Source organism: Gorilla gorilla, chromosome 15 (genome assembly GCF_029281585.2).
Source record: "Gorilla gorilla gorilla isolate KB3781 chromosome 15, NHGRI_mGorGor1-v2.1_pri, whole genome shotgun sequence".
NCBI lineage: Eukaryota > Metazoa > Chordata > Mammalia > Primates > Hominidae > Gorilla > Gorilla gorilla.
Window position 1 is genome coordinate 119,750,448 of NC_073239.2, and position 16,380 is coordinate 119,766,827.

General features: G+C 44.6%; 1 protein-coding gene and 1 non-coding gene across 5 annotated transcripts in view; one reads left to right on the forward strand and one right to left on the reverse strand.

Annotated features, from left to right (window-relative positions):
• TRAF3 (TNF receptor associated factor 3) overlaps positions 1-16,380 on the forward strand; it is a 134,128-nt gene that overhangs the window by 2,727 nt on the left and 115,021 nt on the right. The gene's annotated exons all lie outside the window — the stretch shown is intronic.
• On the reverse strand, positions 9,362-9,462 carry LOC115930723 (small nucleolar RNA U13). Its single transcript, XR_004067335.1, has one exon. It is a non-coding gene; the product is annotated as a small nucleolar RNA U13 (small nucleolar RNA).

Sequence of the window (16,380 nt, forward strand, 5' to 3'; positions counted from 1 at the left end):
GACTTGCTTTCAGCAGGAGTGATGAAGCCAGAATGAGGGAGGCCCAGACACCTGGGAGAGGTACAGGGGATAGGTGCCATGTGGTGTGCACCACCGCAGCAGGCTTTGGGTCCCAAAGACGCGAATGGAAATAGAAGAAAATGCAGTTTTAAATAGAAAAGAAAAAAAAAAAACCGAGAAAATGTTATGTGTGCTTGTGTAAAATTTATTATTCATAATTAAAATACAAAATGGCTTTCTCATTTGAGAAAGCCTTTATTGACTAAGTTCTGCACAACACTATTCCAGGAAAGGGGGTGGGGAGACAGACCACCCTAGGGAGAAGGCAGAGTTTTTTACTATTAAGCATAATACCTTTTTTTTTTTTTTCTTTCGGTGAAGCTTATTGTCGGCCTGTACAGATGACTTGGAGTAGGCTGGCAGGTAGTGGGATATCATAAATGTTGATGCCTGTTGGTTTCTATCAACTTTAGGAATCAGGTTCGAATCGATGCTGCATTCTGTATTCCTCGAGATAAGTGGATTGTTAATTGGGACTTGGGAGTCTTTTTCTCATTTAATTAATATTCAGTTAATGTGCCCTGAGTTCTCATAATGTTCTGGTTACCGTGCTGGGAAGAGTGAGACACAGCACCCGTCTACTAGGGTGTGATTTGCAGGGATATAGGCCATCTTGGCCCCTGTGCACAGTGAGGGGACATGCCAGAAACCAACAGATACTTGACTGAGACAGACCAGGACAGGAGCTTGTGGCAGGAAGGATAAGGAAAAATGCAAATCTACTATCCTGCCCTCAGGGTGCTAACCATTCGGCGGAGAATACTTTCTCCCACCGGGAAGAAACCAGTAAGTAAAGATGTAGGATGAAATGAATTAGTGGATTGTGTAGAATTCTGGAAGCGTGGTGGGAATCCACCATAAGGGAAAGAGAAAGCTCTTGGTTGGCTGAGGTAGTTGGGTAAGTCTTCTGGGAAGCGGCGTTGAGTTGAGAGCCAGTGTCAGGAAAGCTCTGGTATAGTGGGGCCATCTGGTCCTTCTTACAGGGCCCCTCCCACTTTGTTTTGGTAAGATGGGATCTGACGGCTTGCCATCCTGTCACTCCTTGCCAGTAGATGCAGTGCTGGCCATGCAGCTGGTCATTGGGTTTCCAGTTGGGAAGTTGCATGTGCTGGCCTTTGGCTCTTGCCAGGGCCTTTTGTGACTGGGAGCTCATGTGGGTCATGCATACTGTACTGTGAAGGGCATGGTCTGTGGAGGGGAACAGAGCAGCAGGCCCTAACCTGGGTGGCACCACTTTGCTTGTCCCTACCATTTCTCACTGCAGGTTGAAAGTCTCAAAAGTGGCAGGGGAAGGGGTGTAAATGTTAAAAAGCACCTTCCTAGCCTGGCATGCGCACCTGTGGTCCCAGTTACTCCAGAGGATGAAGTGGGAGGATCATTCTAGTCTGGGTAACACAGTGAGATCCCTGGCTCTAAAATAAATTTATTTATTTATTTTATTTTATTCGAAACGGGCTCACTCTGTTGCCCACGCTGGAGTACAGTGGCCCGATCTCGGCTTGCTGCAACCTCCGCCTCCTGGGTTCAAATGAGTCTCCTACCTCAGCCTCCCAAGTAGCTGGGATTACAGGCGCCTGCCACCATGCTTGGCTAATTTTTTTTTTTTTTTTTTTTTTGAGACAGAGTCTCACTCTGTCACCCAGACTGAAGTGCAGTGGCGCAATCTCAGCTCACTGCAACCTCCACCTCCTGGATTCAGGTGATTGTCCTGCCTCAGCCTCCTGAGTAGCTGGGGACCACAGGTGTGTGCCAACATACCTAGCTAATTTTTGTATTTTTAGTAGAGATGGGGTTTCACCATCTTGGCCAGGCTGGTCTCAAACTCCAGACGTCAAGTGATCCACCTGCCTCGGCCTCCCAAAGTGCTGGGATTACAGGTGTGAGCCACTGTGCCCAGCCTTCCCAGCTGATTTTTGTATTTTTTAGTAGAGACAGGGTTTCGCCATGTTGGCCAGGCTGGTCTTGAACTCCTGACTTCAGGTGATCCACCCACCTCAGCCTCCCAAAGTGCTGGGAGTACAGGTGTGTAGTCCCACCACACTCGGCCTATTTGTTTTTTTTGAGATGGAGTCTTGCTCTGTTGCCCAGGCTGGAGTGCAGTGGTGCAATCTTGGCTCACTGCAGCCTCTGCCTCCTGGGCTCAAGCAATTCTCCTGCCTTAGCCTCCTAAGTAGCTGGGACTACAGGTGCTTGCCCCCATTCCCGGCTAATTTTGTATTTTTAGTAGAGAGCGGGTTTCACCCTGTTGGCCAAGCTGGTCTCAAACTCCTGACCTCAAGTGATCCACCCATCTCAGCCTCCCAAAGTGCTGGGATTACAGGCGTGAGCCACCGCACCCTGTCTTGGCTCTAAAATTTAAAAAAAGTCCTTTCCCCAACCTACTCCTCTGTCATCCATGTTTAAATGACCTAAGTCTCCTTAATTCTCAAGAACTGAAAAATTGGGGGCCCTACATTTCATTTCACAATTTACTTTTTTACTAGGATTTGTTCCATGCTGATTTCGAGCATTAAAAAAAAAAAAAAAATTAAATGGAGGCTATTTGGTGGTAACTTCTCATGAGGCCATTCTACCAAGAAAGATATGGCGACCTGCTGCTTCGACATTCTGATTTCCTTTCCAGCTGAAACACTGATTCTGTGGCAGAACCCAAAAGCGTATTTATTGGAAACTTGATTTCTTTAAGTGGAAAGAAAAGCTAAATTGATTAACCAAGTGGGGTAATATAATCTGTAAGGCAACAGTAGCATCAAAGTGGTGAAATGTGAATCTCCAGGAGTCATGAAAATTGTAATGAAGGTTTTCTGAGATTAATTTTGTGTTCTGGAAGGTTAATGCCCGTTAGGAGGCCTGCGTACACAAGGTAATGAGGTGCTCGTTAGGCCTTCCCTCCTTCCCCCAAGGGCCAGGCACATGGTAAGCTCTGGGTCAGTGTTTGTGTCCAGATTCTGCAAGCCGGGGAGACAGGAGGGATGTGCCAGATGCCCACAGTGGTTCCATGTGTTTGGAATGTGTGTCGGCACTTGGGTGTGCCTTGTAGTTGCCTCCTTTAACGGTGTGTTCCTGGAGGTCAGGCTTCCATCCTCCCGTTCTGATAATGCTTAGCTCCAGGATTTGTTGCATTGGGGGGGTTCTTTGGTGGAAAATTTCATTTGACAATGTAATTTTCTTGGATGCTTTTAATGACTTAAAAGCTGGAAGAACAGGAAAACTAGTTCTCTTGAGCTCTTTCATGTCCAGTAATTCCCAGAAATGATAACTTTATGCTGGAAATTAAACCTGCTATTTGAAACCTTATTACAGGGTGAATTAAGAGTTTAGGTTTCAGAGGCTTTTCTGTGTGGCTTTCCCCTTAGTGGGAGGGGGTTTGGTATGCCCATTAAGTTTTATCTTAAAATTTAATGTGAATTTTACATTGTACTCAGTAATGTGGCTGATTGTTTTAATATAAACTTACCTCGTTCCCTAAATCTTTCAAAACTGTTGATTCTCCAAAAGATGTATTGTGTTTCTGGAATCCCACTGTGTATCCCTGGAGCTGTCCACCCCACAGCTGGAGAAGTGTGGCATGGTGGAGGGTACCAAATTTGAGGATCTGAATTCCAGTCTGCCCTCTGTATTTAGTGGTAGAATGACCTTGGGCAGGCTGCTTGGCCCCGCTGAATTGATTTCCCTATCTATAAAATGGGGCTACTAGCACCAGGGACATCACTTGCTTATTATGAGTAAGATGGATGGGAAAGCATTGTGCAAATGTTAATTTTCATAGTATTAGGGGATTGAGATGTAATAGAGTAAGAATGTTAAGATCTTAGAATGTAAATATCAGATCTTGTTAGTTAGGGACCACAGAAGTTTTCTAGTTGAGGTCTCTTATTTTATGTGGGAGGCGGCTGAGGCTCTCAGTGTTTAGGTAAGTAACTCTCCCAAGGCAAATAATGACAAAGCAAGGGCTCTTCACGCAGGATAGGTTTTTCCCTGCATTTTTCCTGTTCCCAACGTTTGCTCCTGGGAAGATGCTTGGCTTTTTTTTTTCTTTTTTCTTTTTTTTTTTTTTGAGGTGGAGTTTTGCTCTTGCCCAGGCTGGAGTGCAGTGGCACGATCTCGACTCACTGTAACCTCCGCCCCCTGGGTTCAAGCTATTCTCCTGCCTCAGCCTCCTGAGTAGCTGGGATTACAGGCACCCGCCACCTCGCCTGGCTAATTTTTGTATTTTTAGTAGAAACAGGGTTTCACCATGTTGGCCAGGCTGGTCTTGAACTCCTGACTTCAGGTGATCTGCCCGCCTCGGCCTCCCAAAGTGCTGGGATTACAGGCGTGAGGTACTGGGCCCCTCTGATGCTTGGCTTCTGATTCCAGCTAGGGTCAATTGAGAATTATTGAATCACCCACACTTTTTTTGAGAACTTTCTAAGTGCTAGGGGCTGTGCTCGTTGCTAAAGCTAAAAAGTCAGATAGGATGCCGTCTGATCTGTCTTCAAGGAGCTTCCATGTGATGAATGAGCCAGAAGAATAATTTCATTATGGCACCATGTGGTGGGTGCCACAACAGTGGAACAGAGGCTCTGGTGCATTGTGGAGGCGCTGTGCAGTTTCGACCTGGGTTAGGAGGAGGCGTTTCCCAAGGAGGTAACTCCTAGGGAAGCTAGCAGCAGGAGTGGGGAAGCCTGGGCTGGCAGGGAGTCGCCTGGCAGAGGGCCTGTGAGTCGGAAGGGGTTCTCCTGTGGCTGTCCTTCAGGGGAGAGGGTACAGGAAAAGGCACCCGGCCACATCTGGGTGCTGCCTTTGTGACAGCCTAACTTCTGAGGCAGGAATTCTCCCCATTTTGCAGATGAGGAAAAGGAAGAGCAACAGGCCTGTTGGACCCCAGAGTTCATGGTTTCACCACAGCTGAGTTACAGTGCAGTTTTAGATTTTCTTCAGATTCTAAACTTCTTAGTTTTGCTTTCAGAGTAGACTTAGTTTTGCTGCTGTAGAGTGCTTTTTAAAAAAATTGTGTATTTTTCATGCAGCCTTTCCCTTCCATCCAACATCTGTTTTGCCTGTATGGCTGATATTCTAGGCCGCACTCCGTTCCATCTCTGGCATAAGTTCCTTTCTTACAGCAGCCTCCTCGGATTCACTCTCCTTTAACACATTTGGTTGGGAGGTTCTTTACGCAGTGGCTCAGATGCTTCTTACTGCTTGCTGAGTAACAGTCCCTAACCTGATTTGCTAATGTGTTTTCTTTCCCCTTTCTCTCTTAATTTACATTTAAACTGGTAGTCTAGTAATAATGATAGTATTTAGTCATTGTGTCTTACAGGGTTTTACAAACATTAGCTTGTTAGTGATGAACAAGTCCCCAAGGCCTGGTCACTCTGCAGAGAGCATAATGGTTACAGCCTAGTACCTATGCATCTTGAATTTAATTATAGCTGCAGATTGCCTGTGGAAATATGAGTTAAAGGCATGGAAGCCCTCACCACTGTTAGCAGGGAAATGATGTTTGGCTATTTTGGAGAATACTTTAGCTCTTCTGTGAGAACCACTGTCAAGGTTTTGAACATGCAACCAGGAGGGGTCAGTGGTGGCTGAGCAGAGATGTAGGGGCTTGTTTCATGGCCATTTGTACCTGCTCCAGGAAGGGCTGTGAATAACGGAATGCAGCCAGACACTGAGGCCACTAGGTCAGGTCCTTGGGATGACAGAGGGTAGATTTCTTTGTTCTTAGACCTAAGTTGGCCCTTGTAGGGTGGAGGTGGTGGCATGAGAGCCTTCCCTGCCTTCTCCAGGTTGAAGGATATTTCTGTGCATCTGGGATAGGTCTCTAGGGTTAAGACGTCAAGCTTCTCAAGGGTTGGCTCACTTCATTCTTTCTATTTCTGCAGTCTGGTCTATGATGTACACAGTAAAAAGGAGATCAGTTTATGTATGGAAGGAATTAGACCTGCTTTGAATTCTGGTCTGTCCTTCAGCTAACTATGCTGTTAAATTACTCTTCCTTTCTAAGCCTCAGTTTTCTCATCTGTGCAAAGGTAACTGTAGAGTTCACAGTCACGTGGAAAAGCCTCTGAAACCTAAATTCTCCCTCTGGAGATGGATGGTGGTGATGGTCGCACAACATTATGAATGTATTTAATACCACTGGACTATACACTTAAAATGATTACAATGATAAATTTTATGTGTAATTTACCATAATAAAAAAGTACTTGTGAGACTTAAAAGTGAGCCTGGGCTGGATGCGGAGGTTCATGCTTGTAATCCCAGCACATTGGGAAGCCGAGGTGGGTGGATCACCTGAGGTCATGAGTTCGAGACCAGCCTGAACAACATAGTGAAAACCCATCTCACCTAAAAATACAAAATTAGCCGGGCGTGGTGGCACATGCCTGTAATTCCAGCTACCTGGGATATTGAAGCAGGATAATTGCTTGAACCCGGGAGGCAGAGGTTGCAGTGAGCCAGGATCGTGCCATTGCACTCCACCCTGGGCAACAAGAGTAAAACTGTCTAAAAAAAACGAGCCTGTGCCAGGTGCAGTGGCTCATACCTATAGTCCAGCACTTTGAGAGGATGAGGCAGGGGGATCGCTTGAATCCAGGAGTTCTCAACCAACCTGGGCAACATAGTGTTATAAGACCTTGTCTCTACAAAAAATTTAAAAATTAGCTGGGTCTGGTGGCGTGCTCCTGTAGTCCCATCTAACTACTCAGGAGGCTGATGCGGGAGGAGTGCTTGAGCCCAGGAGGTCGAGGCTACAGTGAGGTGTTATTGTGTCACCATACTTCCGCACTTTAACCTGGGTGACTCAGTGAGATCCTGTCTCAAAACAAGAACAAGAAAAATCAGAGCATGTGAGAGAATATAAGAACCTAATATTTCAGAAGTGATCATTTCTCTTCCCCTTTCCTTTCCTGAGTGGTTTTATAAAGGGAATGACTTATTAGCAATGTGGATGACAGGCTGTCTTGGAAGTATGGCCTGTCCCTGGAAGAAATACCGGTGGGAGTAGAAGGACATTATTGGACTGCAAATAAATTATTTATAAAAAGGGTAAAATGTCTAGAAACTGAAATCACAGTATATTTGCACAAAAGGAACATCTATAGATATCTCCCTTTTTTAAAAGCAGTTTTAACATATGAATTTTTATATATTTAAATTCGTATTTTAGCACTTTTTTTTTCTGTTATTTAGCAATAATAATATTCTTCAATTTGAGCTGGGCGTGGTGGCTCACACCTGTAATCCCAACACTTTGGGTGGCTGAGGTGGGCGGATCACTTGAGGTCAGGAGTTCGAGACCAGCCTGGCCAACATGGTAAAACCCCATCTCTACTAAACCAAAAAAAAAAAAAAAAAATTAGCTGGGTGTGGTGGCACGTGCCTGTAGTCCCAGCAACCTGGGAGGCTGAGGCAGGAGAATCGCTTGAATTTGGGAGGTGGAGGTTGCAGTGAGCCGAGATGGCGCTACTGCACTGCAGCCTGGGTGACAGTGAGACTGTCTCAAACAACAACAACAACAACAAAACTTCGATTTATTCAGGTCTCTGTTCACATTTTACTTCTTCAAAGGGGTCTTCTGAACACCCTAATTAAACAGCCCATGCTGTTGCTCTGGTCACTTGCCTTGCTTTTTTTTTTTTTTTCCATAGCAGAAAATGGTTGTCCTTTCCTTTTTCTTTTTTCTTTTTTTGAGATGGAGTCTCCCAGTCACCCAGGCTGGAGTGCAGTGGTGTGATCTTGGCTCACTGCAACCTCTGCGTCCCAGGTTCAAGCCATTCTCATGCCTCAGCCTCCCGAGTAGCTGGGATTACAGGTATGCACCACCCCACCTGGCTAATTTTTGTATTTTTTAAGTAGAGACAGGGTTTCACCATTGTTGGCCAGGCTGGTCTCGAACTCCTGCACTCAAGGGATCTGCCCGCCTCAGCCTCCCAAAGTGCTGGGATTACAGGTGTGAGCCCCCACGCCCGGCCTGCAGAGAATGTATTTCTATTACCTTAACCTGTGTACTAGGAGTGTGCCTGGCATATGGTAGGTTCTCAAGTATTTGCATAAGTGAACCAATATATTATAGCCCAATATTTTATTGAGGCAAAATTCACATAACATACAATTAAGCATTTTAAGTGTGCAGCTCAGCCGTATTTAGTGTATTCACAATGTTCTGCAACCACCAGCTCTCTCTAGTTTAAAAATCAGGCCAGGCATGGTAGCCCGCACCTGTAATTTCAGCATTTTGGGAGGCTGGGGTGGGAGGATCACTTGAGTCCAGTAGTTTGAGACCAGCCTGGGCAACAGAGGAAGACTCCATCTCAACAAAAATAAAGAATTAGCTTGGCTGGGTGTGGTGTCTCACGCCTGTAATCCCAGCACTTTGGGAGGCTGAGGCGGGCGGATCATGAGGTTAAGAGATCAAGACCATCCTGGCCAACATGGTGAAACCCCGTCTCTACTAAAAATAGAAAAATTAGCTGGGCGTGGTGGTGCATGCCTCTAGTCCCAGCTACTCAGGAGGCTGAGGCAGGAGAATCACTTGAACCCAGGAGGCAAAAGTTGCAGTGAGCTGAGATCACGCCACTGCACTCCAGTCTGGGAGACAGAGCAAGACTCCATCTCAAAACAAAACAAAACACAAAAAAACTGGGCACAGTGGCTTGAGCCTGTATGTAGTCCCACCTACTCCAGAGGCTGAGGCAGGAGGATCGCTTGAGCCCAGGAATTCGAGGCTGCAGTGACCTATGATCACACCACTGCACTCCAGCCTGAAGGACAGATGGAGAACCTATCTCTTAAAAAAGAAAAACCACTTTTCATCCCCCTTTACCCATTAAGTAATCACTCCCATTCCCCAATCCTCCCATCCCTTGATAACCTCTAATCTGCTTTTGGTCTCTGTGGATTTGCCTATTTTAGATATAGCATCTAGGAATCATATAACTTGTCTTTTGTGTCTGGCTGCTTTCACTTAGCATGATGTTTTTGAGGTACATCCAAATTGTAGCATGTGCCAGTATTTGTTCCTTTTTATTGCTGAATCATAATCCATTGTATGTACATATATGCCACAATCTGTCTATTCATTTGTTCATGGGCATTTGGATTATTTTCACTGACTATTAAGAATAATGCTGCTATAAACATTTGTGTACAAGTTTCTGTGTAGGTATGTTTTTATTTCACTTGGGCATATACCTAGGAGTGGAATTGCTGGTCATATGGTAATATCGTGTTTAACTTATTCCCACCAGTAGTGTTCCAATTTCAGGACATCTTTGCTAAATTTATTTTGTTTTGTTTTGTTTCTTTTTCATGTCATATGGGTAATGTGCCGACGTCATAACAAGGTTTCAGAGTGGCACCTCTCACACCTTCATTTGAATACCCAATCACACTTATGAACTACAAAAGGATATATATGTGTGTGTGTGTGTGTGTGTGTGGTATGTGTATATGTATGTATATATTTTTGTTTAAAGCTATTCTAGTTAAAGTGGTATCTCATTGTGGTTTGGGTTTGTATTTTCTTGATGAGCAAAGATATTGAACGTCTTTTCATGTGGCTCTTGGCCATTTGTGTATTTTTGGAGGGAAGACAATGTTTGTTGAGTTCTTTATATATTCTGAATGTTAAACTTTTTTTTTTCTTCTTTTTTTTGAGACCGAGTCTCCTTCTGTTGCCCAGGCTGGAGTGCAGTGGTGCAGTGGCATGATCTTGGCTCACTGCAATCTCCGCCTCCTGGGTTCCAGCAATTTTCATGCCTCAGTCTCCTGAGTAACTGGGACTACAGGCACACGCCACCATGCCTGGCTAATTTTTGTATTTTTAGTAGAGATGGGGTTTTGCCATGTTGCCCAGGCTGGTCTAGAACCCCTGGCCTCAAGTGATCCACCCACCTCAGCCTCCCAAAGTGTTGGGATTATAGGTGTGAGCCACTGCACTCAGCCTCTTCTGAGTTTTATTGTTTTAGTTTTTACCTTTAGGTTTTTGATCCATTTCAGTTAATTTTTGTATATGGAATGAGATACGAGTCCCAATTCATTCTTTTGTATGTTCTTATTTAGTTTTCCCAGCACCATTTATTGAAAACACTATTCTTTCCCTATTGAATCGTCTTGGCACCCTTGTTAAAGATAAATTGGCCATAGATGTTTGCATTTATTTCTGGACTCTCAGTTCTATTCTGTTGCTCTGTAAGTCTGTTACATCAGTACCACACTATATTAGTCTGTTCTCATGCTGCTAATAAAGACATACCTGAGACAGGGTAATTTATAAAGAAAAAGAGGTTTAATGGACTCATTGTTTCACATGGCTGGGGAGGCCTCACAATCATGGTGAAAGGCAAAGAAGGAGGAAAGGTATGTCTTACATGGCAGCAGGCAAGAGAGTCTGTGCAGGGGAACTGTGCTTTATAAAACCATCAGATCTTGTGAGACTTACTATCACGAGAACAGCACCCCCACGATTCAGTTACCTCCCCCTGGGTTCCTTCCCATAACACGTGGGGATTATAGGAGCTACAATTCAATATGAGATTTGGATGGGGACACAGCCAAACCATATCACACACTGTTTTGATTACTGAAGCTTTGTAGTAAGTTTTGAAGTAGTAAGTTTGGGAAGTATGAGTCTCTCAACTTTTTCATTTTCTATATTGTTTTGACTATTTGGGGCCAGTTGCAACTTTATATGAATTTGAATATCACCTTTTTCATTTCTGCAAAAAAGGTCATTGGAATTTTAATAGGGAGGGGATTGATTCTGTAGATTGCTTTGGGGGGTTGCAGTCTTAACAGTATTGTCTTCCAATCCATGAACGTGGGATGTCTTTTCTTTTTTTTTTTGAGAGGGAGTCTCACTCTGTTCCCCAGGCTGGAGTGCAGTGGCACAGTCTCGGCTCACTGCAAGCTCTGCCTCCCGGTTTCACGCCATTCTCCTGCCTCAGCCTCCCGAGTAGCTGGGACTACAGGCACCTGCCACCATGCCTGGCTAATTTTTTGTATTTTTCGTAGAGACAGGGTTTCACTGTGTTAGCCAGGATGGTTTCAATCTCCTGACCTCGTGATCCACCCACCTCGGCCTCCCAAAGTGCTGGGATTACAGGTATGAGCCACCGTGCCCAGCTGAATGAACTTGGGATGTCTTTTCATTCAATTATGTCTCCTTTAATTTCTTTAAGCAATATTTTGTAGTGCTAGTGTACAAATCATTCATCTCTTTGGATAAATTTATTTCTGGGTGCTTTATTTTTGTGGGTTCTATTGTAAATGAAATTATTTTCTTACCTTTCTTTTTGTATTGCTCATTGCTGGTATATAGAAACAACTGATTTTTGTATGTTGGTCTTATGCCCTACAACCTTGTTGAATTTATTACCTCTAGTAGTTATTTTGTGGGTTCTGTGGGATTTCTTTATACAGAATCATGTCACCTGCATATATAATTTACCTCTTCTTTCTAATTTGAATGCCTTTTATTTCTTTTTCTTGCCTAATTGCTCTGGCTAAGACATTTAGTAAAATTTTGAATAGGAGTGATGAAAGTGAGCATCCTCATATTGTTCCTGATCTTAGGGGAAGCTTTTCACCATTGATTATGAAGTTAGCTGTGTTTTCTTTCTTTCTTTTTTTTTTGTTTTTTTTTTTTTGTTTTTGACGCAGGGTCTTGCTGTGTCACCCAAGCTGGAGTGCAGTAGTGCAATCATGGCTGACTTCAACCTCTGCCTCCCAGGCTCAAGCGATCCTCTCACCTCAGCCTCCTGAGTAGGTGGGATCAAAGGCACATGCCACAATGCCCTGCTATTTTTTTTTATTTTTTATTTTTGGTAGAGATGGGTTTCACCATGTGGCCCAGGCTAGTCCCAAACTCCTGAGCAGTCAGCCCACCTTGGCCTCCCAAAGTGCTGGGATTACAGGTGCGAGCCACTGTGCCCGGCCTTTTTTTTTTTTTTAATCAGACCAGGTCTCACTCTTTTGCCCAGGCTGGAGTACAGTGATGTGATCATAGCTCACTGCAGTCTTGAACTCCCAGGCTGAAGCAATGCTCCTTCTTTAGCCTCCCCGGTAGCTGGGACTACTATAGGTGCAAGCCGCCACACCCTGCTAATTTTTTAATTTTTGTGGAGACAGGGTCTTGCTGTGTTGCCCAGGTTGGTCTCAAATTCCTCACCTTGAGCAGTTCTCCTGCCTTAGCCTCCCAGGTAGCTGGGATTACAGGTGTGCACCAATATGCCCAGTTAATTGATTTTTTTTTTTTTTTTTTTTTTTTTTAGTGATGGGGTCTTGCTGTGTTGCCTAGGCTGATCTCAAACTCCTGGCCTCAAGCAGACCTCCTGCCTCAGACTCCCAAAATGCTGGGATTACAGGTGTGAACCACTGTGCCTGGCCACTGACTTTTTTTTTTTTTAATGGAAGGTTGTCGAGTTTTGTCAAATGCTTTTTGTGCATCTTCTGAGATGATCATATTTTTTTCGTTGTTCTATTAATGTAGTGTATTATATTGATTTTGTTTTGTATGTTGAATCACCCCTTGCATTCCTGGGATAAATCTCACTTTGTCATGGTATATAATCCTTTTAATGTGTTGTTAGATTGTGTTTGCTACTATTTTGTTGAAGATTTTTGCGTCTATGTTCATTAGGAATATTAGTCTGTAGTTTTCTTTTTTTTTCATTTTTGAGACAAAGTCTTCCTTTGTCACCCAGGCTGGAGTGCAGTGGTGTGATCTCGGGTCACTGCAACCTCAGCCTCCCCAGTAGCTGGGATTACAGGCATGCACCATCATGCCCGGCTAATTTTTGTATTTTTAGTAGCGACAGGATTTTGCCATGTTGGCCAGGCTGGTCTCGAACACGTGGTCTCATGTGATCCACCTGCCTTGGCCTCCCAAAATGCTGGGATTTACAGGCATGAGCCACTGCACCCTGCCTGTAGTTTTCTTTCCTTGTGATATTTTTGACTTTGGTATCTGGGAACCAATCTTTTTTTGAGACAGGGTCTTACTCTGTTGCCCAGGTTGGAGTGTAGTGGTACGATCTTGGCTCACTGCAGCCTTGGCCTCCTGTGCTCAAGTGGTCCTCCCACCCAGCTGCCTGAGTAGCTGGTACTACAGGCACATGCCACCACACCCAGCAAGTTTTGTTCATTTTTTTTGTACAGACGAGGTCTCACTATGTTGCCCAGGCTGGTCTTCGACTCCAGGCCTCAAGTGATCCTCTTGCCTCAGCCTCCCAAAGTGCTGGGATTACAGGTGTGAGCCACTGCTCCCAGCCCCCAGTTGTATTTTGACTGTGCATCATGTTTCTTCAGAATTTTGAAACCTGCCCTCTCCTAATTAAGAAAATTCTAGGAGGGTTTCCAAGCAGACAACCCTAACATCTCTGGCTGGGATGATGATGATTGTACCATGTACTTCCCCTCTTCTCAACACAGACACATTCATGTTGTAGTGCCAGCTGTAAGCATAGGAGGTGCACTTAATGGCTTACAGCTGGGGAAAATCATGGCTGACAGCACACCACCAGTGCAGGATCAGGGAAGGGAACTCTATTCCTGATGCCAGGACAGGAAAGAGATGTGCTTCTTTAATTTCATGAAAAAGCCACAGGTTGTTCCGGATAATGGTTGCTGAATAAGAAACCACCCTAAACATCAGTGATTTAAAATAGTAATCTACTATTACATCTCATGGTTCTGTGGGCTGATCAAGCAGGGCTCAGCTGGGTGATTCTTCTGCTCCATGTGGCCTTGATGGAGGTAATTTATTGGTATTCATCTGTTGGCTGGTCCAGTCATGAGGGTCCAAGATGGCCGTACACACATGCTTGGATGGTTGGAAGGCCAGGCTCAGGGGATCCTCCCTCTCCTTGTGCTCTCAGGTCCTCTGCAGATGGCCTTTCTCCTAAGGCGGTTGTGCTTCTTACATGACAACTCAGAACTCTTAGAGTGAGTGTTCTAGGAGAGGAATTGGAAGCTGCCAGTCTCTCTCTCTCTTTCTTCTTCTTTTTCTTTTGAGATAGAGTCTCACTCTTTTGCCCAGGCTGAGTACAGTGGTACCATCATAGCTCACTGCAGCCTCAAACGCCTGGGCAGAAGTGATCCTCCCAGCCCAGCCTCCCAAGCAGCTGGGACTACAGGTGCATGCCACCTTGCATGGCTAATTTCTTAGTTTTTAACTTTTTGTAGAGACAAGGTCTTACTACGTTGCCCAGGCTGGTCTTGAACTCCTGGGTTCAAACGATCCTCCCACCTTGGCCTCCCAAAGTGTTGGGATTACAGGCGTGAGCTACTGTGCCCAGTCTGGAGCTGCCAGTATCTTAAGCCTGGGCTTGGATATCAGTGTAGCATTATTCCTGCCATGTTCTAAAAAGACACAGAGTCCTCCTATATTTGAGGAGAGGGGACATGGACCCTAACTCTTGATGAAAGGAGGGTCGAAGAATTTGTGACTGTCTTTGATCTGGTATACGCATGGTGGCTAGATTCCATAGTGCTCTCAGTAATATATGTTAGATACCCATTTGAAAACTGTTGTGGATTAAAATGGAAATGCCAACTGTTGTGTGTTACTCATTTTCAGTGAGAAAGTACATTCTGTGTTCTGAATCAATAATTTCTAAAAAACTTTTGGAGTATACCTATTCATAAAATAATTACCTCTATAAAATGTATGTCTTATCAGCAGCCATCCTTGATCATGCGTTTGTCAAGTTTTTCAAGTACAGCTTTGGGTCCATACATTTTTTCTTCCTATTACTAGTTCATTTTAAAAATTTGTTGAAACCTTCCCTTTTATTTTAAATAATATTGTGGGGTTTTAATATTTCTCTCTGTTCTTAAAAAAAGCTTCATTGAGAAAATATAAGTAAGCCTATGTATCCTAAATTTCCTTTCCTTTACTCTAGATCATTCTAGTAAATCCCCTAGAGACAGTTCTGGCTGTTTATGTATAAAAGTGTGGTATAATTTGACAATGTGTGCAGAGGTATGTATGGATGTGCTCTCACATAGAAACCCTGCCTTCCCAGCCTGTCTCAGCTGATTGTTGCAACACTGAGCCGAGCAAACATGATGAGGTCACAGAGAAGTGAGGGAGTGGTTTTAAATAATGAAACAGGAAATCTCTGTCTTTGGCTCCAGTTGTGCCCCAGTGTTTTGGGATTAATGAGGGAAGAGCTATGTCTGCCTGTGTTCCATGAGTGCCCCTTGCTTGTACCTCTATGGAGAACCCCAACAACCCTGGCTGGAAAGCCACCTACTCCTGTGTTTCCCAAGCATAACCTCCCTTTGTTCCCAAGTAAGTCTTTCCTAGACACCTGACCTTCTGTGCAACATAGGCATGAATGAGGAGAGTGAGCTACTGTGGTGTTATGATATATATATATACACACACATATATACATGATATGTATGCATGATATGTATATATGTATATGTGTGTGTGTGTGTGTATGCATAGTTTTCATCCATTGTTTCTGACTCATAAGTCCCATAGCCCTTGTTACAGTCTTTTGTTGTAATGTTGGATGTCTTGCCTCCTTTCAGCTGCCCAAGGCAGGACTCTAATCTGACTGTGAGTCAGAAGACCCTTATTCCAGAGAGGGCCCTGCCTCATTCCCTAGAGGAAGGAATGCTGCACAGAGAGGCCAAGATAAGTCCGAACAGACAGGCCTTGCTGGGTTTAGATCATGGTTTTTTGTCCAGAAACATTTCTAGATGATTGTAAGTCATGCCTGTGTAATGAAGCCACCATAAAAACTCAAGGACAGGCCGGGCATGGTTGCTCATGCCTGTAATCCCAGCACTTTGGGAGGCTGAGGCGGGCGGATCACCTGAGGTCAGGAGTTTGAGACCAGCCTGGTCAACATGGTGAAACCCCATCTCTACTAAAAATACAAAAATTAGCTGGGTGTGGTGTCGGATGCCTGTAATCCCAGCTGCTTGGGAGGCTGAGGCAGGAGAATTGCTTGAACCCGGGAGGTGGAGGTTGCAGTGAGCCGAGTTGCACCATTGCATTCCCACCTGGGCGACACAGCGAGACTGTCTCAAAAACAAACAAACAAACACTCAAGGACAGCGTTCAAGAGCTTCCAAATGGCGGAACACGTGGAGGTTTCTGAGGATGGCCCGAGGGAGGGCATGGAGGCTCCTGCCTGGCCTCATACCTCGCCCTTTGCGTCCCTTCATCTGTGTCTTCTGCAGTATCCTCTATGATATACCGGTAACTGTAAGTACATATTTCCCTGAGTCCTGTGAGCCACTCTGGCAAATTAATCGAATCCAAAGAGGGCTTGTGGGAACCCCAACTTGAAGCTGGTGGGTCAGAAGTTC